At 49.6% G+C, this 27,681-nt stretch overlaps 1 protein-coding gene across 4 annotated transcripts in view; it reads left to right on the top strand.

Annotated features, from left to right (window-relative positions):
• Window positions 1-2,186: 2,186 nt before the first annotated feature.
• Window positions 2,187-27,681, top strand: part of St3gal1 (ST3 beta-galactoside alpha-2,3-sialyltransferase 1) — a 69,787-nt gene continuing 44,292 nt past the window's right edge. The window contains exons 1-2 of one of the 4 annotated variants that reach the window (XM_038341546.2): window positions 2,187-2,361; window positions 20,304-20,440. The gene's annotated coding sequence lies outside the window, so the exon portion shown is untranslated. Of the gene's footprint in view, window positions 2,451-5,605; window positions 5,923-14,044; window positions 14,063-20,303; window positions 20,441-27,681 lie in introns of those variants that run through there. The other 3 variants (XM_038341547.2, XM_038341548.2, XM_038341549.1) reach the window with 3 other exon arrangements.

Here is a 27,681-nt window from a genome sequence, read left to right as displayed (position 1 = left end):
TCATGGTTCCTTGCAGGAACACTACAATTAATTTATCCAATACTTCCTCACTGCCTTCTGAACCACAAGAAGAAGACTGCAGTCAGCAGGAAACAGTGTTCCTCAGCCACAGAAAGCCTCAAGTCACAGAGGCGCAGGGCCAGCAGATACAGCCTTGGGAACCACGGGACTCTGCCCTTGGCAGTGAAGCCCAGCTAGGTGACCATTTAAACTGCATTCTATCTGCCAGGATGTATGTGCCTGCTCCAAACTGTGTCTCTGGGTACCAAGAATCTAAGTGGCCCACATTAGATACGGCTGGAAGATGGCTGTACTAGAAGGGACGGTAGCTGGACCGGCTGGAACTCTGCCCTCCTCTCCCATACACAGAAGAGTGCCAGGTGCTGCAGTGTGACCAGAGTCTTGGAAATAACAAAGCTCACAGATGTACTTCCAAGGGACAAGAATCTCACCCCCTGTCAAACATGGCAACCCAAATCAACCTAGGACAGCAAGGAAGAGGACTTAGCACAGGTCATAGAACACCTCGGAGACCCCCTCCTCTCAAATTCCCAGAGGGAAGGGACAATCAAGTGGCAGATAAGGCCCCAGGAAGGCTTAAGTGAAGGTAGGAGTCCTTGTTCATAACGCCCCCACCCCCTGCGAAGTGGGACTTGTTTGTCTATTCCGTCCTATCTTCCCTTTTCTGGTAGTTTATTTTGTCTTTCTCCCTTGTAATCAATTCTACTGCCCCGGGTCTTACACAATGCCTCCACTCTATGTAGGCAGATAAGGAGCACAGCTGAAAACCCACACCTTTCTCCTTCAAGCTGGGGGCTTGGACTGAGCTCTTAGAAGATGCCAAGGACAGTTTCGTGAGCTCTGCATGCCTGTATCCACTTGCTCAGCACAACAAACCCTAGCAAACAGACGCCGCAGTAACTAGGGTTATTTACTTGCAAGTAAGGACGTCAAGGCACCAAACCTAGGAAAAAGGACACCCCCCCCCCACCATGAACCCAAGATCACACAGTTGCGGAGAAGCGCCGCAAATTCTCCCCCACATTACAGTATCCTTCTGATGAATGAACAGTTAGGCAGTCCTAGCTCCCTCCACTGCAAAGGTTTATCCCCAGAAGCAGGCTCAGCTGAAAAAACGGAAAGACCCCTGCGCGCTCTGTCTCTCCTCTTAACGTTTCACGGAAAACTTTCCAGAAGAGATAGTCCCAGTGAGAGGACACGAACTAATAACCTAGATTTTAGAAATGCTTTTTAAACCTACTGTTTAGGATCTACGATCCGCACTCGGTAAATTCCGTCTCCACTAGCCTCACCTTTCTATTAAAACACGGAGGGCCAGAAAAACCGCAAGGCTAATCACCAAACCAAATCCTTAGCCCCAAACTGCTTTGGGGACCGCTCTAACTCAGGTTCCCACTAAGCCCAGCTCGGGACGGCCCGGCTGCCTGTTCATCCACGAGGGAAAACCCGTGGCGAGCACGCAGGAAGGGCGGGGATGTGGATGCTACAGAGCCAGGCTTTGCGGCTCTGAGTCTTGGCCGCCCGGACCAAAGCTTCAGAATCCGCGATCCCTAATCCGCCGAGCCCCTCCCCCAGCCTCCCTAAATCCCACCTCGAGTCCCAGGCCCTTAGAGGAAACGGTGGCTCTGCCCGATCACCCGCAGGGGGATCACCACCTCTCTCCACCGCGCACCGGACTGGGGCTCTTCTGGGCACCGCCACCCACGTCCTCTCGGTGCACGCCCATCGCTTAGCCCCTGGGGTTGACCCCACGGGCTTTAGGCCTCCCGGGAGTTCGTCCCTAGCTTCGCCCGCTGTTCCCGCAGAGACCCTCTCTTGGGGCGGTGATCCAGTGCCCGCGTCGCCTCCTCCGGCGTCTCTCAGGCCGGTCCGGCCTCCACCCAGCCCGCTGCGGTCCACGTGGCTCGACAGTGCTATATTGGGCTCGCAGGAAGCCCCAAGCAAGGGGAAAGCCGAGCCGAGGCCGGCAGGAGGGGCGAAGGGGCGCCAGGGCTCCAAGGGGCGGGCGCTGGGCGGAGGAAGGGGAGGGCTGCGCGCCGCGGAGGCGGCCGCGGGGCTGGGCGCGCCCAAGTCGCCGCTCGGTCCCAACGGCGGGAGAAGGCGGCCCCTCCCCGGACGCCCCGCCTCCGACTCCCGTTACACCCGGGGGAAGGTGTTCCAGAGGCCGCTCCCATCCTCACCCCGCCTCCCGCTTCCCCGGCGCTAGCCTCCGCCGGCGGAGCCCACTATGCCAGACACTTTCGACACTTTGCAAAGACAAAGAGCCCTAGACCGGAGGGAGGAGAGAGGAGGAGGCAGAAGAGGAGGTAGAGGAGGACCCGGAGGTGTGAGCTGGCCGGGGTGAGTATCCCGGACACATCTCCTTAGATACCCCTCCGAACCTCCTAAGTGCCCCAAGCCGGGCAACTCCGGCGTGTCTCCGGCGTTGGGTGAGTGCGCACCCAGCTGGTCGCTGTCCGGGTGCCCCAGGGACGGCTCCCCCTCGCGAGTTGGGGATCGGGAAATTCCGCATGTGTTCTCTAAGTGCAGAGGTGCTTGTCCGGACCTCGGAATAGAAGGGGTGGGGAAGGGGCTAGGAAGGTATGACAGTAGGAGTGAGACCTAAGACCCTAGGCGCCAAGAGGGAGACACGAGGAGAGAGATCTCTGTCTCAGTCATGGCCACCACAGTGGTCTCAGGAAGAGTGTCAGGGAAGAGACTCCAGCTCTGGCGTTCCAGGCTCTTTGGCGCTTACTGGAGAAGCCTCCCGGAGCTCAGAGAGGGAGCCTACGGTGATTGAGGCAGCGATTCCCGGAGCGGCCGCGGTGACATTGCACCCAGTACCGCAGTAGATCCCCACCCGGGCCGCGAGTAGGAGACTCCATCAGGAGCTGATTGCACACACTCTCTAGAGAAACATAGGTCTTGGGCTGGGACACTGTTGGGGACGCTTGGAGGCCGTTGGTTATTTAGACCAGAGGTAGTGAGACAGTATCCGGATGGAGTATCCCAATCCGCTGGAGCAGGCGCCGACCCAGGAGGAGGCTTTTGGCCCCCAGGACACCTCTAATCCCGCGTTGCCCCGGATCTCTGGGAGAAGTTGACGCTTAGGACAGGACAACTGGATAAGATGTTTTGGAAAGTAGGTGGCTTAGCGTGGGCAAAGGGAGCACGGAGAAAGCAACTCGAAACTTGGGAGTCTGCTCCAACCCCGTTAAACGCCGCAACTGCCAAGAAATAATGTGACAAAAGTTAGCAACTTGTCTGCATCTCCATAGCGTGACCAGCGCAGGGCACGGTCCTCCCCTCTGATAAGTGCACCAGGGTGGGGAAGCGGTGACACGGTACAAGGCGAGTACTGTTAGCTCCGAATCGGACCATTGCGCAAGCAACTTTCATTCCTCGGAGTTTTTGTTTGTTTGTTTGTTTGTTTGTTTGTGAGGGTTTGAGCATGACCTTGCGGGAGGCAGTGCGTCCCAACTCGAGCTGGGCATTGAGTAGACCGGTGCCCCCCTCGTGGTATAAGTAAGGCTTCTTCACTTTGCCTCACCGTAAGGTTTCAGGAAAGGGTGCCCGGACTCATCCCCCCCCAACCACCCCGTCTGCTGAAACCTGGAGTTTCTCCAGCCTCTTGCACAAGGGTCTTAGCCAGCTCCTACCGCCAGTAGGAATTAGTGGCACTCCGAGAGGACGTGCGCGATCTGGAGTGCGCGAATGGGTGGGGGCTGGGCTGGCCACAGCATCTCGGAGGTTGATTCCCAGGAGACATCAGTGACCCCCCCGAGAACAGGAACAAGCTCGCTCAGTTGCCACATCAGGCATTCTCCAGGCTTTCACTGTGTTTATGGGGCACCCTCTCCTCTCCCAGTTCACCACTGTCGCGCGTCCCTACGCCCACGTGGACTTGTGGTGAGACGAAGCGCCCACCCTCTCTGCGGCAGGTGAGGGGCGCTCCCGAACAGAAAAACTGCTAGGAGCAGGGAACGAGGCTATGCAATCTCTGCGGTCGCTCCTGGCACATAATAGATGCTAATACTGTACTCAGTGAAAAGACCTCTAGGACAGAAGGCTCTGACCAGAGTCAGAACGCTCCTCGTCCCTTACCATTACTACTAAATTTAAATTCATCCAGCGGCTTCTAGGAGCGCGCTGAGCACCTACTACCTCCCTCGCCAAACCAGTGTGCGTGTTTCTGGAAACTGCGGGCGGTGTCCCCTGATTTTCTTTCTTGGATGATGGCCCTGAGCGCCCCCACGTTTGAAAAAGAGAAATGCACTGCCCCCTGCCGGCTGCTTTGGAAACAACGGCTAGGCTAAGCTGTGAGAAAGTGAGACCAAAGCCTCAGGGCTGGGCCCCTGAGCCTCCGTGTACTTCCCCTTACTGCCCCAAACACCAAAGTCTTGTCATTTTCTGAACTTCCGTGACTGGTTGAAAAACATAACTAAAATTCACTGTTCTGTGTCTCCTGCGTGTGCCTAAAATTGGAAGTAGTAGGATGGAGCCTTCTGCTGTAAACATGTGATTTTGCCTCTGAGTCTCAGTTTCCTTTCCTGTGAAGTGGAGCCGTTACTACAGGCTCCAGAATGAGTCCTGCAGAGTAGATATTATGCATGACTGTGTGTGGATGTGTACCGTGCTAACATATGCTTACAGTATGCTTCTGCGTTTGTGTGGACGTGGTCAGGAGCTGACTAAAGGAATGAAAGAATCAGCCGTGGACTTCTTCCCTGTCCTTTCTTTCATTTCCGTCTCCTGCCTTATTTGTTGAGATCATACTGACCATCAAAGCCAGGGCCCCGGCTTAGCAGGAGCTCCCCTCCCCACACTGACTTTGCTTCAGGCTGCAACATTCGACCAGATCTGGAGCTAGAAAACAGGAAGTGTTGCAGGAAGTGACCAGGGAGGTTTCTTTAAGGGTGTGAGCTCCCCTCGGCTGGGTTCTGCAGCACCAAGCAGAAGCTGACTTTTTCTGAGCTATTTGTGGATGGTGCCGGTGCCGGTCAGATCTGCAGGCGCTGGCTGCCCCCACTCCCATCGTCTTCAGGTTGGGACCTCTGAGCAGTTGGCTGCCACCAATGTCAGGAGTCCTTGATTCCCCCAGGGAATCAAGTTATCCATGCGTGGGCCTGGAAGAAAAGGATGCCATGGGGCTCCTAGATCCTCAGTATGACCTTGTGACAAGTGAATCTCCATCTCTCCTTCCACCAAGCAGTCTATCAAGTCAGGGCTCTGACTTAGAAACAAGTGTCAGGCAGGCCTCACCAGGAAGGACCCCCCCCCCCCAGATGTGTGCCTTTGGTACCCACCCAACCTCCCACCCCCATCAATTTATCTGACTGGAGCTGATGGCTCAACGGTTTGTGTTTGGACAGGGCTTTTGCTCTGTGGAAGCTGAACCTTAGCTTTCATCCCAAGCCCTCCCCAGTCTCCAAAAAGCAAACAGAAAAGAAAAGAGTAAAGTTCATCAGTCAACTTGTCCTTGTACAATGGTCTCTTATCCAGGTATTGCCCACGATCCCCATAGATATCCAAGACCTTGGCTCCCATGGGGCGCTATGACAAAGTCCAAGTTTTAAACTAAGCACAGCAAGATTAACCATAACTAACAATGGGATAGAACAGTTAGAGCGATATCCAGCAAAACAAGTTGCTTCAAACCTATTGTTTTAAAACCTCTAGAATTCTCTATGTCATATTTCTTGAACTTCAGCTAATTGTAAGTTACTGAAAATTAGAAAGTGAGACCGGTGATAAGGGAGACTTCTAGAGGACTTGGCGATGACTGCTTTGTGCACGGAGAGCTGGCCTGGTCAGAAGAAATCCAGAATTAAACCACGTGGAAACTGCATTCCCCGTCACCAGCCTGAGAACCTGAGAGCGCGTGTGTTCTAATTTGGTCAGAAGAACCCAGATGTGACCCCGGTGAGAGCTGCCTTTGCGTCTCAGTGCCAAGGCTCAGTAGCTTTGCAACGTGGCACCCAAGCTGTCCTGGTTCTCAGTTTCACTCTACAGAACAAGAAGCGGCTGCGGTGCCCTGTTAACTGTCACCCGGGGCCTCTTTGTGAAGACAGTCCCCAACTTCCTTATGTTTGTTCAGATTCTTCCTCAGAACTAGGCTGCTTGGGGAGACTGGAGCATGTTACCCCCAGGTCGCAAGCGCCTTCCTTCTCGCTGACAGGGAGGCTTCCTGTCTTTCTGAACCCTCTCTCACTTGGTCAGGTGTTTGCTACCAGTTTTCAGTACTAGGTTTTGAGAGATGGTTTCTGACACCCGGCTGTGCCTTTATTGCAATGTCTTGGGGCTCCTGTGTACAGATTGCAAGGAGACCAGGGAGACCTCCTTGTTCATGAACTGAAAGTGACCTCGAACATTATTCTGTTCGATCCATTTGCTTTAATGCAAACCTGTGACCTCCAGGGAACAGCAGGAGAGTGGTATGGTAACCCTTTATGCTCCCTGATCTCCAAACCCACTCATTGCTATCCGCTCACTTCTTGAAGTTCGTTTTGGAGACCCACCATCACCTATCATTGGAAAGTCTGGAATTTACTGCTTCTCAGCTTACGTTGGTGGGGACGGCTAGATTGCTATGATAGTCAGTGTTTACGGGGACTTTGTTTTGTTCCAGATACCTCAGAGGGTGCTGGAGATACCAGGAGTGGAAAAACACATGGTCCTTGACCTCTTCCTGTCCCAGAGGTCTCAGTACTCTGTGGGGAGATGCATGGGATGATAAAGAACCATGGAGGTGTGGTATTTAACACAACCAAAGCCAATTGTGCTGAAAGGGCCACCAGATAGTGATTCCCTTCTTCTTGAGGGGTCCATAGAAGGAATCCTAGGGGTTACCAAGCCTCAGGAATTCAGGATTTCTGCTTTTGATCTGCAGCAGAGCCGATGCCTTTTCTTGAACGGTGTCCTACAGATATCAAAAGTGTCACATCCTGTATATGCAAGAAAATAGAGCCACTAAGATGACAGGCTGTCTCTGGCTTCTGCAGGAAGAGGTGAGGCAACTGGAAGTGATAGGAACTCGGTACTTTGGCCTCAGAGTTTTTCCCTGTGTCCCTTTCTCTGGCTGGTTTCTATGCTAGGATGGTTGGAGCCTGCAAGGCCCTCGCTAAAAGCCTCAACGGGTATGGCTACAGGCCTCACCATGGTTGTGTGTGAAGCTGAGAGGCTGCGCTGGATTTGCTTTGAAAATGTATCTTAATGCTCTATTTTGAATATTTGTCATACACCTGTACACATACCTCCCATGTAGATTTGAACAGCAGATTTGGGAGGCTGGAATTTAAAGGATACCACAGCCAGCAGTGGGAGAACGTGCTAGCTTTCAGGGGGACACGGCCACAGGCAAGCTGGATGAACAGGGCAGGTCTTGGACCTCTGTGCTACGTGTTGAGTGGGTGCATGGGACTCTCCACTCAGTTGTGGGGACAGAGAGAAGATAAAAAGTGCAGGTTCACTCATGGAAGCTCCAGAGCCTTCAAGTTCCAGTTGAATGAAGTCTGTTTATCAGAGGAAGTGATAGTGTTGGGGTATGAGTCTGTTCTAAATGGTGCAAAGGAGTTCGAAAGTTCTCGAAAACTCATAGGGAAACCCTGCAAATGGGCAGCTGATTTTAAGGCAAAACAGCTTATTAACCTCTCTGAACATTCCCCATGCTGCCCTGGAGGAGTCTGTATTTCTCGTTCCTTTGAGTTGTAGAAAACCTTTCAAAAGCCCTTCTTTCCTGCGGAAGAACAAAAGTGGTAAATTCCTAAGTGGTCGGGCCAGGGACTGAGAATTATCTCCAAAGCACTGTTTCCAGGGACAGTAGCCTGTTCCAGAACACTCTAGCCTGACTGGGGGGAGAAGGATAACTTAGATCACGTTGTGACCAGAATGGACTGAGTCTAGCCACCCCGATCCCGGTGGCGAGGTATGGAATGAAGGTTAATTTTAAATGTCTCCGTGCCACAGTCTAGAATTAACTGAAAAGAGAACCTCAATTGAGGGACTTCCTAGAGAGGATTGACCTGTTGCCTGTCTTTATTGCTAACTGGTGTAAGACGACCCAACCCATTGTGCGTGGAATCATCCCCTAGCCACGGGGATCCTGAACGATATGAGACAAGAGGAAGTTAGATGGAAATTAGCTAAGCAAGCAGCATCTGCTCATTGCAGCATCCCTAGTTTTGTCCTTGCCTCAGCGGCTGCCAGGAGCCTGGAGCTATAGATGAAAATCAACCCTTTAGTCTTCTATGTTGCTTTTGGTCGGGGTATCTCTTATAGTAACAGGAATGAAAATACAACAGGAAGGCTCTGGTGTGGGGATGCTTCCCAGGTCAGGGGACCAACCCAAGAAGGGAAAACTGGTGCCTGGGACTTAGAACTCTTGTCCTAGCTCATATGCTCGACCCTCCATGTACTAAGTAGGGGACAGCAAAGTAAAAGGCCCTCCTGGCCTCTATTCCGGGATTTAGGAAGAGCCTGGGAGCAGAAGTTTATGAAAGCATGTCTTATTCCCCCCCCCCCGCCCCCCGCCAGAAGGATTTCAGTAGCATCTACTTTTTCTTAAGTGTTTAGTGTATGCCCTGAAGTATGAAGTGTTTTAAGCATCTTGACATTTAGGGTTAGACAGGAAATTCAAGTGCAGGGTTGCATAAAGGACTTTTTTTTCCCCCAGAGGCTGGGCAGCACCTGGGGGAAATTCATCAGGAAATGATGCAGTGGTGCAGAGAAAGGGGCTGGGATCCTGGATAGCATGGCAGTGCAAATTCCCAGAGGCCCTGGGGAGAGACGAAGGGGACTGGAGAAGAAATCAAACCCTTTGCCCTAATCCAGCCTTCTATGGTCACCTTCAAGCTTCTGGAAATACAGCCTTCCAGAAGCCAGGGATGCAAACAAGGCATGGAGTGGGGGTGGAGGATCTTTTATAATATCTTCCTGAGAAGGGAAAATGGTGGGGTCAGGTATAGAGGGCCAGCTGGGTCGACTGAGGAGATCCAACCCTTACCTGTTGTCTCAGCTGATTCTGCCACATCGTGAGTCAGCCGTAGGTCAGTCCAAGGATTCTGCAACTGTCGGTGAGAAGCTAGAGGGTAAATCCCTCAGATGGAGACCCTGAAATTCTTAGAAGTCCTGGTTTAACCCATTGTATCAGATTGCCCCCAAGTGTGTCAAAGATAAGATGGTAGAAAGGCCCTTTATTCCCTTTCTGTTGATAAAGCAAAATGCCTGGGGTTGAGAAATTGTAGAGGAAAGAGGTTTCTTTAGTTTATAGGATTGGGAGTTGAGAATTCAAGCAGCTTGGCATCGGCTCTGGTGAGGTTTCCTGGCAAAGGTCCCGGTGAATGGCATTAAGGATGGTAGACACTAGGGAGAGCTAACAGGAGTCAAAAAGCGGGGTAATGTGGGGCTGGGCTAATCTGGTGTCCCCACCCCTTAAAGGCCCTACCTTCCCTTAACACTGTTTAGTGAGGGCTGGGTTTCCAGCATGGATCCTTAGAGGACCCAGTGAAGCCACATCCAAACCCTGCAGACCCTCAGCTTGTCCTGCCTCCACTCACCTCTCAATGGGAAGTGTTAAGGCTTGCCTGGGTTTCAGGACACCTCAACTAGAGACCGCCGTTCAGCGACCAGGTCACTCACCTGCTCCCTGCCTCAGTTTCCTCTTTTGTCACACAGATCTACGTTGTACAACTGATGTGAAAAGCAAGTTTGTTTGTTAATAGTTTCACTGTATGTCTAGGGTTATAAGGATTGCCCAACAAGTGCTGGAGGTTTTGCGTATGTGTGTTTGTGTTTGTGGATGGTGCGTGCATCTGAGTGGGTGTCGGCCCGCGAGAACGCATGCAGTGGTACATTCAGAAGTGAGAGTCGGACATGGGGTGTTTCCCCCCATCCTTCTCTACCCTAGTGTCCTGAGATGGGGTTCCTCACTGATCCAGAAACTAATTGTTTTGTCAAGGCTGTCCGGGCAGCAAACTCTTGGGATCCACCTATCTCTGACCCCCAGTGCTGAGGTTAGAGGTGTGTACAGTTTTGTTTGGCTTTTTACTAGTGGTAATGGCAGAGGTGTTAGTGGTGGTGCTGGTTGTGGTAGTGATAGTGTTGCTCATGGTAGTGGTAATGGTGGTGATAATCGTGGTGAGCATGGATTCTGGGAATTCAAACTCAAGTCCTTCTCTGAAGCAAACACATTTACTCATTGAGCCATCTTTCTAGCTCCCTCACTGTCAGGTTTTCATTCCTAAGGTTTAATTTCTGGACAAGTCGGTGTGGGGACAAGCTGTGTCCCACAATGGCATTTAAAAAACCCATCCAAAGATCACATAATAGGACCAGAATATTTGCATATTAAAAGTGTCTTCCAGTTTGTCTGGGGTTATTTGGAACATTATTATTATTTTTTTTTTTACCAGTTCTTTGTACGTGTGTTTTTGTCTTGTTTTCTTTTTCTCTAAAATCTGAAGTTACTCAACCATATAAGTCTGAAAGGATTTTTTTTTTAAATTTACGTTTGTTATTTTTAACTGTGTATATGTATGTGACTCTGTGTGGGGATATGTGCACACGAGCACAGGTGCCCACAAAGGCCAGAGGCATCAGATACCCCTGAGGCTGGAGTTCCAGGTGATTGTGAGCCTTCTGATGCGGGTTCTGGGAATTGAACTCAGGTCCTCTGAAAGAGCAATATGTGCTCTTGATTGCTCCCATCTATAACTGGAAAGTTTTAAAGAGAATATAAAATTAGGGTTAAGAAAATCAAAAATCAAAATCAGGGTTGGAGAGATGGCTCAGGGATTAAGAACATTAGCTGTCCTTCTGGACGACCCAGGTTCAATTCCTAGCACCCACATGGCACCCTCCAACTTCCCGGACTCCAGTTCCAGGAGACCCAACAACCTCACGCAGACATACATGCAGGCAAAACACCGGTCAACCAATGCTCATTTAAAAAAAATCAATTTGATCCGATTTTGTATGCTTTTAATCCCAGTAGCTGGTAGGCAAAGGCAGGTAAATCTCTGGTTTCAAGGCCAACCAGGACTATATAGTAAAACATTTTCTCAAAACAAAAAAATAGATAGACCATCAGAACAATTGAATATAACATTAGCTTCAAATGATGTGGTAGAATTAAAAAGTGACATGAGGAAGGGACAGCTGGCATATGCAGAGAAAATACTTCCTTGGATTTCACTAGGCATAGTTAAGAAAAATATAATCCAAATAGATTATATTGTGATAGATTTGGCTTCATTAAAACAAAACAACAGAACTCCATTTGAATGCACAAGGCACTAATGTAGCCAAATGGCTAAAATTTATCTCTGTGCATATGTACTTCGTAGAAAGCTCTTCAGAAAAAAACATCATTAAAGTCAATAAGTAAATTAAAAATAAATAAAAAATAAAAAATAAAAACAAAGCAAACCTGTGGCTTTCCTAACTGAAATAGAATGACTCCAAAATACTGTTTCATGCTCAAAAGGCCCTCATGAAAGATGGCAACTCGTCTAATTGGCCATTCACTTTTTCAGAAATAAAAGAGTCAGTGGGAAGAAAATAAAACCACAACTCTTTCTTTAGATCCTAAAAAGACCAGCTGGGAGCTTCAAGTAAATCTTCTGATTTCACTGGCCGTGTAATGAAGGCCTCGGTCCTCTGCCCAGCTGTGGTGGATTGTGGCTATAGCAGGGCCTGAAGGAGCCTTCATCTTGGGAACAACCAACCTTGGCTCCCACAGACTTAAATATCTGTAGCTGGGTAACTTTCTGAGTGCCACACTTGACAAAGGTTCTTCCCACTCTGCAATTACACATGTAGACAGTGGGACTCTGAGATGTCAGCATATAAAGGCATGTTTGTGATGGCCAAGGGACTATGCTCGGATTTCTCTTCTGTCCCTCCACTGGGAGAGTCCTGGGGATCCAACTCAGGTAGCCAGACTTGGTGGTAAGGCCCTTAGCTGCCGAGCCATTTGGTTTGTCTTAGATCTGTGTCTTTTTCAACAAAGTAGGGAAGTAAGGTGTCTGGGCTCCCACCTGACCCCAGAGAGCCGTGATCATCACTCAACTTGGCCTGGCCTGCAAGCAAGCTCCCTGGCAGGAGTTTCTGACCCTTCTGACACCGTACCCCTGATCCCCACAGCAGTCTGGGTGGTCTCTGTACTTTTATTCTGACTTCCTTCTCACCGATTCAGAAACTGGAAGCCGAGAGTCAGAGAGGCTAAGACACTGATGTAGGTAGAGTTCCGTAGCCCAAGTGGTAGCGTTGGAATTTCCTGGCACATTCAGATCCCAGACCCAGACCACATGCCATGTACTTAGAGCATGGTCCTGTACCCTGCTTCTCTGCACTGTTGAGGTTTGGGGGCTGTGGGTGAGCAGAACCGCATCTGACATTACATCAGCTCCCAACATAGTCCCTAGATTTGCCTCATCTGAGCCATGCGCATTAGTGATTGTGGACTCAATGCTTTGACTACCTAGTCAGATGGAGGTCCTGAGTCTCCCTACTTATTTTCTCCTGAGTCTAAGACCACAGCCTCACCCTCTGGTAGACTAGTACTTGCCGTCAGCGTACCCCAAGAGTCACTTTCTAATCAGACTTCATGGGTTGGCTTGGTTGGTTCTGGACTCACTTGTCTTTGCTATCTTCACTTCCATCTCAAGTCTTTGATGGCAAGTGCCTTTAAAAAATTATTATTGTTGTTGTTGTTGTTATTATTATTATTATTATTATTATTATTATTATTATTACTATTAGCCAGAATGTACTGAATCCAGATAGCCTATGGCGTGTGGGGACCAAGTGATGCCCAAAGCCAGGGCGAATCTCCAAGAACTGGAGCAAAGCTAAGCATCCAGTTTGAGAGCCAGACAGAGAGAATGCCCCCCAGCTTCCTAGACGGGCTTCTTGGGAGTCTGATCTCTTTCATTTCAAGTGAACTGAAGAGTGAAAGTCTGTGACTTCGCAAACCCTCCTTTTAATAACATCTTCACAAAAGACAGGAAGATGCATCGTGCCTTTAGTGGAAGATCTTCTAATCCCACCACCTGGTGGAGGGTCAGAGGGGGAAAGCCGGTTGCGTGGGAAATATATTAGCTACCACAGCCAAGAGCTACACTGTGGGGGTGCAGAGCTGGAAGTTTCAAAGGCTCATCTTCAATGTAAAAATGTGTCCTTTTGGTTAAAAAGGAAATTAAAATGAAGTGAGAAGATTGGCTGTTAGTTGTCCTTGCCACCCACTTAATAGGAACTTCGGATAGAAAATACCTTCCCCGAGCTGGCATGATCAGTGGGTAAAAGTGTTTGCCAGGCAAGCCCGAAGACTTGTTCTGTCTCCAGAACCCAAGAGAAATGACTCCCAAAGAAAAGTTGCCCTCAGACTTCCACATGTATGCCATGTCGTATGAACACTTGCGTCCACCCCCCAACCCCAACATGCATACACACTAAATAAAAAAGAAAGAAAAAAAGAATTACCTTCTGTAGTGGAAGCATTGGCTCTGACATAAAACCCTGTGCTGTTTTCTTGTCTGTACCTGTGACCTGGAGCTGACTGATAGAAGCAGCTGCAAGCCCAGAAGTATGTACAGGATTTTATAAATGAAACTGATCCCTATGCCATGCCAAACCCACAAAGTAGAGGAAGCCCTGGAGGCTGTGGAGCGAGTTTGGAATATGGACAAGCAGCATGGCTGGAAACCATCCTTGGGGTGCAGTCAGGGAGGTTTTGTCTTTGGCCCTGAGCTACGGGATCGTAACTTTTGCTTGGATTGAGGATGCCATGAGTTGATCCAGAGATAGCAAGTCATAGAGGTTGCACGCCGAGATAGCGTGAAACGAGGGTTATGAAATCCTAGCGGGTGCCCTTGTTCAACCTTCTCCTCCCCAATAGTTCAATTATTCATCTGTTGACTCACTCACTGATTCATCGGCTCATGTGTTAAAATACTGGCTCTGCCTCTTCATAGCTGTGTGACCTGGAGCGAGGTGTTCAGCCGTTCTTTGCTTCCGTTTCCTCATCTGTGAAACAGAGGTCCTCGTGGTGCCCATCTTCCAGGAGGTACCGAGTGAATGCCAAAGGAGTTGCTACTCTGGAAGTGTTGGGAAAGGGTTGCTGGAGCGCGACACTCTGATTCAGCATTGTAGTGACCGGTAGAGCACTCTTGCTTAGCCGCTTTAGGGCCATTTCCTTGGCTAAGCTCCTGACTGGGCCTGCACACTCTGCGTGTAGGGACCTCTCTATCCACAGAGGCTCCATAGGGTGGAAAACCGTTCTTCACACATCCTTTGAAACAGGGGAACTTTCCACAGGAGGCCGCAGGCTGGAGCTCTCCTGGGTTTAAGACATCAGAGAGTGTTTGCTGGAGGTGGGAAGCAGGCGAGAGTGCGAAATAGCCTCAGGGCCTGCACTTTATTCAGCTCAGGCCAGGCCCTCAGGTGCACTTGCTCTGGCCCTTTTGTGGTAGTGTCCGTATTCCCATCTTGCTCTCCTCACTTGTCAGAGTGGGCCAAGAAGCAGGCCTCCATGTGGCTCCATGTGGCTGCCACTCCCACAGCCCGTGCTTACCCTTGTGTGTCCAGCCTTCGTCGTTCTGCCCCTTATCTATGTAAGTACCTCCCAGGAAATGCACCCATTGGCTATTCTGGTCCATTCGTTTCTCCTTGTGGGCAGGACAGAGGGACACAATCGTTATTGGTGTTTTCACAGTGAGAGACAGAGGCTTGGAAGTCAGTCAAGATTTAAGACTCCAGGGCAAGACAGGTAGCTGGGGCAACATATTACGTACTTTGTCTACCAACTTGTCTCCTTCTGACACACTAGTCTGAATGGGGGAGGCAAGGGATGACTTCATCTCTGCTGCACTGAGTCCCCTGCTCATCTCCCTGTACCCCTCTACATCTTTGCCCCTCATTCTTTCAATGAGGTAAGGGCCAGAGACAAACAGTCCTCCCCCTCCATACACTGAGCTGTACTTTTGAGAACCAAAAATAGCAGGGTTGGTGGCGGCACTCCAGGTGACCTGCACCAGAGGCTGAGTCCATGGCTTTCATGGCCATAGGCAAGGGTGTCTTCCCTTGGTCCCTCTGTCCCCCCTCCTTCCATCCGCCCCTCCCTCCTGTCTTTCCATTTTTCTTATTTCGTCTTCCACCACTCACAAGACTGCGTTCATAAGCCTCCTCCTTTAAAGAAAGGGTTGCCTAGAAAACATTGCCCGTGTCTCACAGCTCGCCAGTGTCCTCAGATGATGAGAACATGCACTGAGCTGCACCCGATGCCCAGAGAGGAACCACTCAGGCTGCCGCCGCTTCCTCTGAAAGCCAACTCAGTTCACCTCCTAGGAATGGCAAGGAACGTCCTACCTGGAGTCTGGGACGTCCTTCATCCCCATCCAAATCCCCAAAGGAGGAGTAGGCTGAGGCACCGAGTGACTAGACCATCTGCCTGCAGCCCCGTGACAGCAGGGAAAAGCACGCATCCTTCTTTCTCTGTGACCACTGTTCTCAACAGTTCTACCTTGCAGATGAGGAAAAAGCAGGCTTAAGAGGCAGGAACAGTCAGAGGATGCTCAAAACAGAATTTAGAGACTCGGGTGCTGGAGCTAGGATCCTGCCCTGCTGCTGGAGGAATAAACTTGGTGTTCTCCTAGATGGGCTACCTGGCCAAGCCGTCTCTACTCACTTTCCCAGTAAGCCAAAGCCAATATCGGCAGAGTAATGGGTAAGGGAAGGCACCTAACTCAAGGTGGAGGTCGTGAGCTGGGGGATGAGGCAGGTTCACTTCATAGCCATGTTTCTGTAGATCTGTCTTCGCAGTTGGCATCAGGGTGATGCTCGGCTCAAAATATGCATGTTGGAGGATCCTATCCAGGGGAGCCCTGGTTTTGAATTTCACCTTCACCCATTTCTGTGTGGCCCCGAATACATGATGGAACTCCGTTACATCCTCGGTTTCCCACATCTGTAAAATAGGGGTGGACTAAAAGTTTCAGAGTTGCATAATGAAGGTGGAGAGAAATTATGCACATCAAGTGCACATGGCACCAGGCTCAACCGTAGCCGCTGTGGTTGGTGATAATATTTCTCTCTCAAAGTAGCCAGACCTCAGCATTTGACTTTCAGATTCAAAAATGAACCTCACTGTGAGGAGTCCAGCATGCGGAGCCTTTTTCAGATATGGAGGCTTCAAGTCAGGAAAGAACACTCCTATGTTAACAACTCCGTGGCTCCCTACCTGAGGTTTGTCCAGATTCACATGAATGTCACTCTCACCCAGAGGAGAATGGTCCGCCTGCTCCCCCGAGCACCTTGCCTATACCCTTTGCATCAGCCTGTGTCACCTACACTAGCTTTTCTAGGCCTCCCCTCCAGCTCTTGCTAGTTTCTCTGTCTGTTCTTATTCCTCAAAAAGTTGTCCCTTCTGCACTCAGATGCAGCCAGGCCCTCATCACGTTGATCCCGTTGTTCAGGAACATCATATTTGGGACAGGACTCTAGTTAGGAAATGACAGACTTGCACGTTCATAATCTCCCACAGTGTAGAGCGTGACGTGGCTCTATGTATCTGAGTCGATGTCCCCTCCCTCCACAATGCACTCCTGGAAGGCAGTGCTCAAATTTCTACTGTTGACCTCACTAGAGCAAAGCAGCACGTGACCCAGCCCAGTCGAGCCTTTTAAGTGTTCACATGAAGTAAATTGTGCTGGTTCTGGCCTTTACAAATGAGTTTAGCTATGCCTTGGTTTCTATTTCAGACTCCTGACGGTGCTAGTCAGATGACAAAGTTGCTTAATCCCAGGCCTCCATATATAGTCATGCTCAAAATGACAAAAATTGACAGAGTACCAGCATGTGCACACACACACATGTGCGTAGGTGCGCGTGCGCGCGCGCACACACACACACACACACACACACACACACACAAAATGAAGGACAGTTTAGCAAAGTGCCAGTCAACACTTAATGATACCACTTGTTAGACCCACTCCTGTTTTACTTAGTTTTATCAAAGTGATTTCTTGTTCTTTGTATAATTTTAATCCTTTAAATTTTTTTTGTTTGTGCATTCATGTGCATGTGCCTATGTGCGGAGGCCAAAAGTTGATGGTGGTTGTCTTCCTGGAATCGTCTGCACCTTAGTCTTTGAGATGGAGTTGCACACTGAACCTGTAACTCATTGTTTCAGTTAGGCTGGCTGGCCAGCAAGTCCTGCAGACTTGGCTGTCTGGTTCACACTGGGGTTACAGCTACTACACACTACAGTGTCTGGATTTTATGTGGGTTCTGAGGATCCAAACTCCGGTCTTCATGCCTGTGCAGAAAACGCTTTAGTCTCTGAGCCATCTCTCTAGCTCCCAAGCTCTTGCTAATTCATCTACTTCCCAGCACGGCCCTGCAAGACTGTTGAAGCAGGCATACTTTGCATCTTAAGCACAGGTAATTTTGAGAAAAAGCTGTTTTTCTAAAATCGCACAGTTGACTGGACGGCCCTTCCCTGTGGTACACCTTGAGGCATCCATATTGTGTCCGAACATGACATGTCCGCGGGCCCCTGAGTAAAGAGTCCTGTAATTCATAAATGCAGGGAGAGTGTCGGGCCAGACAACATTAAAAGTTACTCAGACAATCATTTTCTGCTTGGAGGGAAAGAGCTATGATTTATTAAACGAACTGTCTCTCCAGGAATGATGTTTTGAGTTTTATTTCCAGTTCCCTGCCCTACTCTGAGAAGGAACAAAATTGGAGAACAGTCTCTTGTGAGATTTCCTGTGCAATGCTGTGCAGTCGAAAGGCATGCCTGGTGACACACGGGGGCTGTGAATGAGGGATGCCCTAATGGGGTCAAAGAAACAACGACTTATGGGCTCAGAGCAGGGAATAAGAACACAGAGGAACATAACCATGATTTGTTTAGCTGCAAGTTGTCCTCATCTGTGCTCCAGTTAGTTGGTAAATGTTTTCTTGTCTCTGAGTGTCCTGGTTGGAATCCAGCAACTTGGGTTGGTACTCACGCTGCCTTGGGAGATGGGCAGGATGAAGAGGTGAGTTGCTCGGAACAAGCTGGAATCAACACTCTTCACTCCACAGACTAAGTGAACTGGCTGAGTAACCGAGGGGCCACTCTTAATCCTTGAGGAAGCCACGCCCTCAGAACTTGGATTTCCTTTCTTTAGTCTTGGGAACTTGTTTCTGGCCCCATAGAGTATTACGGATCGTGCCTGGCTTTCTTGTGTATGAAGCTCCTGTTGGTGTTTCATTGGTGAAGGTTTAGTTGTCATCCTAGTTGGAAGCCCCGTGGAAGCTTCAGCCTGGACAAATAGAGGCATGCCATCAGGGCCTGGGAGAGACATAGCTGCAAGGTGGCCTTTCCACAAAGATTTTTGGGGACTTTTGTTAAGAACTACAAGGGAAGTCACAGTAATGAACTGGCTGTTCCCTGGCGTCGGCCGCTGGCTTTTGCTGTGTTTGTGATCTCAGTGCTATGATAGCGAAGAGGAGCCACTGAGGCTGCGGGAGGTGAACTGAGCTTCCATGCCCAGAGATGCCTCCTATTTCCGCTGCTTTGAAGCAGTGTCTGCTGAGAGAGTCAAGGCTTCCTCCAACAGTTGCTATGAAGCAAGACTCCCTCGGGTTGTTGCTGAAAAGCGAGGTCCTTCTAGCTTTTAATGGTAGTCAAGGCCCCCTCCAGCTGCTGATGAGAGGCCAGACTGCTTGGTGGAGGCAGTGGTGGCCAGATGGTAAGGGGGTTGGGACTGGGGCTGGGGGCCCCTCCCCTGCAGCTCACTTAGGAGAAGTTGGTTTTTCTTTCCATACTGATAGCCCTTCTGCTTATGTCTCTTCCGCCTATCTTCCCTGTAAACATCCTGTCCCATCAGCAGCTCCTGACAGACTGTTTATAGTCAACACCGTGTGTGGTTTCCAGAGCCAGACCTAAGCCTTTAGACAAAGCTGGCTTCTGTTGATCACTTATCTGCCAATTCGTTACCTGAAGCAGTTCTTGAATCTCCCTCCTCCTCTTGTCCCAGCCCTGTCTCCTGCACCATCTCCTGTAGGCTAGCTTCCTTCCTAATTTGCCTTGAACCTGCTAAGGGGAGGTACCAGGCTGTAGGTATGTGGTTAGCAGTGTTTCTTTGCAAGATGCATAGTCCAAACCCCAGGGCCGGATTCAGCCCACTGCTCTCATCTTCCTGACTCTGGGTAGATGCACACTTCTGACTTACTTAGTTTGGCCAGGACTCACTGTATCTGACATCCTTATGAGCAAATCTGGTGCTTAGTTGGGCAAACAGGGGAGACCAAAGCCTCTCCATGATGGCTGGTATCCTTCATAGGGCTGTCCCAGGCCAATGACTGTGGTGGCAGAATGAGTCCCTTCAGTGAGAAAGAGGATTTGTTGCATAAATACTGTTTTGGCTGTCTGTATCCAGGGACTGGAACCTGGGGTCTTCCGGATACTAAGTATGTGCTCTACTGCTAAGCGATGCCCCATCTCTGCCATATTCTGTGTTTGTGCCTTGGTACTCCCTCCATCTGCTATTTTACTACTGCGAAGTCAATCTCAGGATCAAAAGGTGGAGAAATGGGCTCTCCTTGTGAGGGAAGGTGGAACCACTGTGAATATGGATAGTCTGAGAAAATTGGGACCCTCTCTGCAATGATAGTCATAGTGAGACAGGGTAGCTGTTTCCTGTTCTCTACTGCACTCATTGTGCTAGGCTCATTTGCATGCTCTCTAAATTCATAATATGGGAATCTTTGGGACGATGGCCTTGGTGATGTCAGCAATGCATTGCAGAGCGGCGACCAGCAAAAGCCCAGCGAGTCTCTGCTGTCACCCCCTGTCCAATAATCCTCTTCACTTTCATGCCGGAATTCTGCTTCTCCCCGTCCTTGCAGACCCTTCCCTGAAGACTTCCGTTTTTATAAAAGTGACATCCCAGGTGTGGTAGTGGCTAACATCTCATGCCCCTTTCCTTTCATATCCTTCTTTCAGGCCAACTAGTTCACTTCCTCCATTCTCCCGAGTGTTCCTTGCAACTTGTGTCCCATTGCCAGGCATTTTCTGTGCAGTTCTCTGCTCCCCCACCCCTTGCAAGCAGGAGGTCTGAGTTGGTTGTTTTGTTCTCCCTCCTCCAATCATGGGACGATAGCGCTGTTGGAGCCCTCTGTGTAGTGTGAATGTTTGGGTGGGCAGGTCGCAGAGTGGAGTCCTTGTCATTGTCTTGAGCCATCTCAGAAAGGCCTCGGGTGGGATTAATGCCAAAACTAACCCATACTTCCTCTCTGCTTTCCATTTTCAGCCTTGACTTTGATGAACTGAAAATGACATCCAGAAGCAGCTGGCACCTGCCGGGGCAGTGCTGAGTGAGGGTCAGCGCTGTGGAGCCAGACAGTTGCATCTATGAGCCAGAGGTAGACAGTGGCTCAGCCTCCTGAGGTGAGTAACTGATTTCCCACACATGAGGGAGATGTGCTGTCTTTTCCAGACTCTCCCATAGGGCTGTGCTGTGGATTGCACTGGGGATAAGAATAATATGCTGTCTTTTCCACCTTTGGAATTATGTTGAGGGATTGGAGAGGGGATGAGACATGCGCTGTGTTTTCCAGACTCTCCTGTGGGTTATGAAGCAGAGCACAGGGTGTTGCCCTATTTCCTTAGACTCTTTGTAGTGTTTCTTGCCAGCCATGCGGAGCAGTGCCCACAGACGGGACCTGTTCTCCCTGTGACGTACAGAGCAGGCTTCTAATGGAGAGCTTTGCAGTTCTCATGGAAACTCCTACGAGACCTCTGGAACATGAACATTCTTCCATGACAAGTGGCCATCATTACAAATAAGGCCTGGCCCGACACTATTGCATTCTATATCAAGTCTTATACGATGGCTCTAAGGACAGACCTGGTGAGACTCAGTTGCTTTGTATCCTCGACATCTAGATCTGAAGATGGCCTGGCAGTTGTGTGGAATCAGTGTTCTGCCAGTGCCTTAATACCTCTCAGGGAAGAACGGTGTGGCAGCCACAGTGAGGACCTGTGTGTATGCGTTCCTACCGTACATTCTGAGCATAGTGCTAGCAAGGATGTGTGTATCTGTGTAAGACACACACACGTGTTTATACGTGTATAAGTGTGCATCCACATCTATACATATCATCCAGATTATTACTAAACAAATTACATTGCTAACTTTTTCTCCTCACTGACAGAAGCAACTTAAGAAAGTGTGTATTCTAGTTTACGGTTTGAAGTATAGTCAGCTCACTGTGGCAGAGAAGTTATGGTATCAGGAGCGTGAGGCAGCAGGTCATGTAGCATCCGAGGTCGGGATGCAGAGACAGATGAATGCTGGTTGACAGCTTGTTCTCTCCCTGTGATTTAGTTCAAGACCCCAGCCCATGCTTGGGTACCACCATGATTAGGGTAGACATTCCCACCTCAGCTAATTTGGCCTAGAAGCCCCCTCCCCCAAGACATGCCCAGAGGTTTATTTCTGTGGCAGTTCTAAACCTCATCAAGCTGACCATTGCGTTGACTTATCTGCAGTCACCGAGTCTGGAGTTTCTGCTGCTGATGCTAGAACATCCATGAAATTCCAGTCTACGTTGCTATTAAACGGCTCAATGCTTCTCCAAATACCACTTTATTGAACTGTCAGTCATGCCACGTGGCACTGCCACAGAAAGCAGCCACTCACAGTGAGTGGCCAGCTGGCCTTTCTTGATGGACACCTCTCCCATACACGACCCATGTATATGGCCCAAAGCACCCAAACCCAGCCTTTTAAAGGAAAGTACACACCTAGCAGTGTGTGATCCCAGTGCGAATGCAGCACATGGCTTGTTGTCCTGAGCTCAGAGTGGGAGGAAGACTTGAACTCTCTTCTCTTGTCCTGGGTTTGCCTGGCAGAGCTGCATTAGCAAGGAAGCCTTAGCATCAGCATAGCTGTATTTCCGGCATCACTTGACAACCACTCATTCCCCTCACGTGTCCACAAGTGTTTCTGAGCTCTTGAATGTGTCAGGTGCTCTTCTAGACTAAGACCCAGCAAGTGCACATCCTAGCCAGGAGTGGCAAAGGGGAAGAAAGAAGTATGCATAGAAGTGGCAGAATAGTGGGCATGGGCCCAGGGGTATGGAGCATTGCCTCTGTGTGGGCACCAGAGGTCTGTGCGGGTGTCTGTGGTGAGCTTAACCCCACTGCTGATGGGTGAGAAACATTGAAGGGAAAACAAGGGCCGTTCGTCACTAATCGTGACAGCCACGTTTCCTCCTTACTAGGGGCTATGGCCCTGTAGAGAGCCAGGCCTGTTCCTGCCTGAGTCACGTACACGAAAGCTCTCAGGGCTAAGTTATTTCCTCTAAAAACAACAGACTGTGTTATCAGCCAGAGCAGGGACAGCCTACGCGCCAGGCTCAGTAGCTGAGATAAGAGGGCATTGGTGTTGTCCCCAGATACTGACCTCGGTGGGGAGGGAGGATTTTGGGGAATGTCCTTTGCTGATAGCCTTTGAGAAGAAGGTGGCAGTGTTCAGAGCATGTGCCTCTTCCCTGGAAGAGGAGAGACACAAACAAGGGAGAATCTTTGCATGTCCGAAGAGTTGTCAGATGGCAAAGAAGTAAGCTTGTACAGGGAACTTAGTGAGTGAGCCCAATGATGAGGGTGTAGAAAAAGGAGACAACTTTTGTTTTGACTTGTATACGCTCCGTTGAGCTTGTTACAGCAGGCTCATTAACCCACACGTCCGAGCACCTGTTCCATTGTCCCGATCCTGAGGACACAGCAGCTTTTAAAGGTCAAGACCAGGAGTGTTCCTGCACTTGCTGTGGCCTCTCTGCTGTTGACTGCTCCTTCCCTCCCGTACCAGGTGTAAGTCACAACAACCTCCCTTAGATCCACCACTTTCCCTCACGGGGAACAGATGCTTCCAGTCATTCACTGTGGGGCCCAATGTCTCAGGAAAAGAGGGCCACCAGGGCATGGAAATCTCACAGGTGCTTTTAGAAGCCAACCCCGCACACTGAGTCCTTTACTCTTCACGAATAACCAGCTTTGGGTCTGCTCACGTCCAGGTGGTCAGTATCCAGGCATTTGTAGGGTCTGCAGGTGATCTTAGCTGCAGACATGTTTCCGTCTGTGGCCTTTTTCCTCCCATTGCTCCTGTCCACAATATCCCTGGGATAGAGCCCGAGTTCTGTGGGAGGAAAGACGAGGCTCAAAGTCTCCCACAAGTCCCCAGTCTCATCCTCGCTCTCCCAACCTGACTCCTCCTGCTAGGCACAGAGCAACCTTCAGAGCAGTGATAGCGTGGTCTGGGTGCAAATCCTATTTCTGCCACTCACCAAGTCATGCTGACCTCAGTGTCCTTACCTGTGAAATGGGCAGGATGGCTAAGGCTAGCCTGAATTAGTTAATATACAGAAAAGTGCTGAGTCCTGCCAGATAGAGCGTGCTCTGATGGCCACTGTGAGACAGAAGAGTCATCAGTCGGTGTTGCTGGAGGCATAACTCCTGCTCCACAGGGAAGGAAAGTTTATTCTGAGCCACAAGTAAGTGACCGTGGATCAGGAACACAGATGCAGGTTGCCCCCAAATTATGTGGTTCCCCATTACGTGGTAACGTGAACTGCATAGCCACAAAACAAAAGAAAGTCATAAAACAATGCGTTTACCCGAGACTTCAGTGGAAATATCAGGTGGTCAGGTTACAGCAAAGAGGTGGATATCCGCTATAGCTCTTAAAGATGGTCTGATGATGAGCTTAACATTTGATTTGCCGGACGCTTGTGGCATGTTGAGACATACTGAAGTTTCCACTTGAAGTTCAAAGAATATCAGATAAGAGGTAGTCAAGTTGGCCTTAAACTTGTTAGGTCGTTGAGGATGACCTTGAAGTCCTGCTCTTCCTGCCTCTACCTCCCCAGTGCTGAGATTCCAGGTACACAGCATGCCCCACTTCCGCAGTGTTAGGGATTGAACCCAGGACACGCTGAGTCAACACTCTACCACCTGAGTTACAACCTCCAGCCCAGGCCAACAGTTCAGCTACCCACAATCACTGAGCACTAATTAGACTGCAAAACCTTCAGCATAGGTTGACTTTTTTTCTGTGAACTTGAGTCCACAACAAATGAGTGGTCGTCGCGAGAGATATCAGTGTCCTAGGTCTTGTGACCCTTCCAGAAGGCAACCTGCTGTTCCGCGGGAACTTCAAGTCCCTGTGGTTTGCATAGTCTCTTCCTTGCTGGAGGGCATCTTCCTCCGCCTCCTAATGAGTCTTTTGTCCTCTCTTCTTCAACACTCAGTATGTGCACATGTCCTGTCTTCTGGGAATCGTCCCTCCCATTTCCATTTTCCCTTCAACCAGGCCTCCTCCCATGACATCTGCCCATCCCCCTGTTGCATCTCATTGTCACCCTGGCCAGTCCTGAAGAGCCCTGTGCAGGTTCCTAGAGGAGCAGGGCTGGTGTCTCTTCCTCCCGCTGTGAGCTTTTACCTGTACCAAGTGCAGCTTTTCCTTGCCAACACTGAGGAAGGTGATGGACCAGGCACATCCAGGTATTCCCAGTGCACTAGAAAATGCAATCCAAAGCCAGGATATTTCATACTGCTCTTAGCACCATAGGCTTGGCCCACCTGCTAGATCATAAACACAACATTCAGGGTGTATCAAGCTGAGTGGGTGAGGGCTAGGCAGGCTTCCTGGGGATTTGTCTTTCCTCTTCAGTCTCCTCAGGTCCCAGCTACCCTGTGACAACACCCCAGACCTAGTTTTAGGGCAGTGAAAACTGAAGACCCTGTATCTGTGGGCTTGGGGTCTTGACACTTAGGGAACCATTGCTCTTTCTGGATACTGGTTCAAGTAGCTGCCACTTACATGTCTGCATACTTCCCACTTTCTTACGCAAACACACCCAAGTAGCCTTCAGCCCTTTCTGAAATCAATGACTGGGTAAGGGGGAGGAAGAAGGAGAAGGGAGGGTAACAGAGCCAGCCTGCCCAAGATCCATTTGGCAAGCCTTTGTGTTACATCCCACTGCATGTCCAAGAGGCTCTTCGGGGAAGACACGTCACTGTGTTGCTCAACGGTTTTTGTGTAAACACTTTTTCTAAGCACTAAAGTTACCCCTGTGCCAAGAGTAAAGGCCATCAGAACAAAAACAGGAAAGGGACCTTTAAGGCTGGAGACATAGACTTGCTTTTCTCTTTGTCAGTTAGAACAGAACCTGCCCACTGCATGCAGCAGCCTCTGCAAATGGACGGTGTACTCAAATCTAGGTATCAGGGATCATCTCTCCCTGCCTTGAATCCTGTACTTGGTTCAAGGAGAGTCACTCTGAGAGTATTTCAGGAATCACCCTGGGCAATCATTGTGCTGCCCAGCTGTTGTGTATTATTTCAGCAAGCAACTGTAGAAGCTGGAAGTTTCCACCCTTCTCCATTGCTGTGTATTCATATGTCATGCACATCAATGTGCATGATCGTCATGGTTACTGTCAATAGCCCCGTGGTGTTCTGAGCATTTCCCTTCCGTTGAACTGTGTCACTGGGACGAGTTCCCGGGAAGAGTTGGACACTGGAAGTGCTTTGAGAATTTCTGCCACCTGTTTGCAATGGAGACCTTGTGGGGAAAAAAGCCAGGAAGATGGGGGAACGGGAGCTGGAAGATGATCCCAAGAGGCTGCAAGAGGAACAGAGCAAAAGCCAAGGAGATTCCACAGCTAGTGGGATCGTGTGACAGGCAAATTGATCCTTTTTCTGCAGGGCTCAGTGTCCAGATCTTGGAGGAACAGGAACAAGGAGGGGTCAGGCAAAAAGGAGGCAGGAAATGGGGTGATGGGAATTTGTTTCTGATATAAAGAGAAGCCTTTGTCCAGTCTTGCACTCTTTAGGGGCTACCGCATAAATGCTAGCAGTTAATGAGCTAACACTGGACTGTGACCCATCTCGGGTCAGCTTGGGTTGTTGATACTCTACGGGCAAAAATAGCTCAACATGGCTCTTGGTTCCCTAAGTGTCTGCCAGGCCTATGGGCCATTTGTACCTAGTAACAGTACTTCAGGGCTTCATGATATTACGAGTGCCTTTGGACCATAAGGGGGGAGTGCACACATTCTGTGTAAATTCAGAATTCCAAGATTGCAGCATCCGGTGGAACCCAGGTAACCTTGGCTCTGCAAAATGCCCTGAAGTCCAGAAAGACTTCATAGTGTACGCCACACTTCATCAGCTGTCTGTGGCTTGGATATAAAAATGGTAAGGAAGGGAGGGACAGCAAGGGTCCTTCACACACACCCAGCAAGGCCTGGAAACTGTCCCTTGTTCTGGCTGCAGGAAAAGTCTTGCGCTTTGTAGGCACACCATAATGCCATAGGGACAGGCTTGCATGTGACAGGAAGGGCATCTTGGGACACTAGCCAAGAGGTCCTCTTGAGAAATGGCGTACCTGGCGTGTGGCCTGGCTACATAAGGTAACTCTCCACTCTGCGCGCCACAGGATGCCCCTCCACACTGTTATCTGGATGGTCCAAACCGTATCACTCACATAATACAGATGCATTAATATACACTGTACTGGATAAAAATATTGAAGAATTCTTGAAATGTTTATTTCATTGTCCAAAAATAGTAATAATTGATTATAAGTTGACAACGGCAGCATTTTAATGAAAGCTGCCTAGAAATTGAGTTGGTGAGAACAGTGGTGCTGTTGGGCAGATCTCACCAGTGTTTGGCTTAGAGGACACCTGGAACGCCAGTGGCTGCCTTTGCTTAAGTCTGCCATGAAATCAAATGTCATCTGCCCTCAGGGGCAGGCGTGAAAGACCAGGAAGCGCGACATTAATGTGGAATGGTTCTGACTATGAACTCCACAGAGCGACTGTGATCCTTGAAGACCTCTACTTGGAGCATAATCTGAGCTTCCTCCCCTCCCCACACCTCCTTTCCTTTCCAGTCCTGAGGATGGATATAGGAACAATGGGTCCTTGGGCTGTCTTGGGTTTGGTGGGGAGGGACCGTGTTCCTCAGCCAGCTGCAATGAGTCCAGAGAACACACCCAGCTGTTGAAGTTTCCCGTGCCTCCCTCACTCCCTTTCTCTATAAACTGAGATAGCAACACCTACTCAGAGGATAATTAAGCGAGTCAGTAAGTTAATAGTATAAAACTCCAAGAGGCAAGTAGATCGGACATGCTGCAGAACTTGGATGCATATATCTGTGCATGTATTTCTACGTACACACTCACATTGCATGCACGTAAATATGTGTATGTGTGTACTTACTGTATCTGTGTATTATATGTATGTGCATATACATAAGTGCTATATAGGATGCACTATTTATGCCATTCTGTTATGCATATCATATGCACTTATAAGTATATTACATGACTATGCCTATACTAAAGCCAATTTAAGCAAATCCCACTGGTCACTCTAGCAAAAGTCACCCCCTTCAGGTCTTTTCTGAGATTTAGAGGATACACTAACCACTTTATCCTGTCTCTGCATACAGAATGAGGGACACCGGACGGTCACTGGTGTTCAGAGGTGCTGTACAGAACGTACTTACAGAGGTGGGATACAAACAAGTGATCAGTTGATAAGAGCCTGCTCCCTTTTGCTTTCCTGGAACTCCTCTTTAGGCTGGCAACAGCTCCTGGTTGGCTGTCTCCTGCTTTT

Source organism: Arvicola amphibius, chromosome 9 (genome assembly GCF_903992535.2).
Source record: "Arvicola amphibius chromosome 9, mArvAmp1.2, whole genome shotgun sequence".
NCBI lineage: Eukaryota > Metazoa > Chordata > Mammalia > Rodentia > Cricetidae > Arvicola > Arvicola amphibius.
This window is presented reverse-complemented; position numbering and strand designations above follow the sequence as displayed.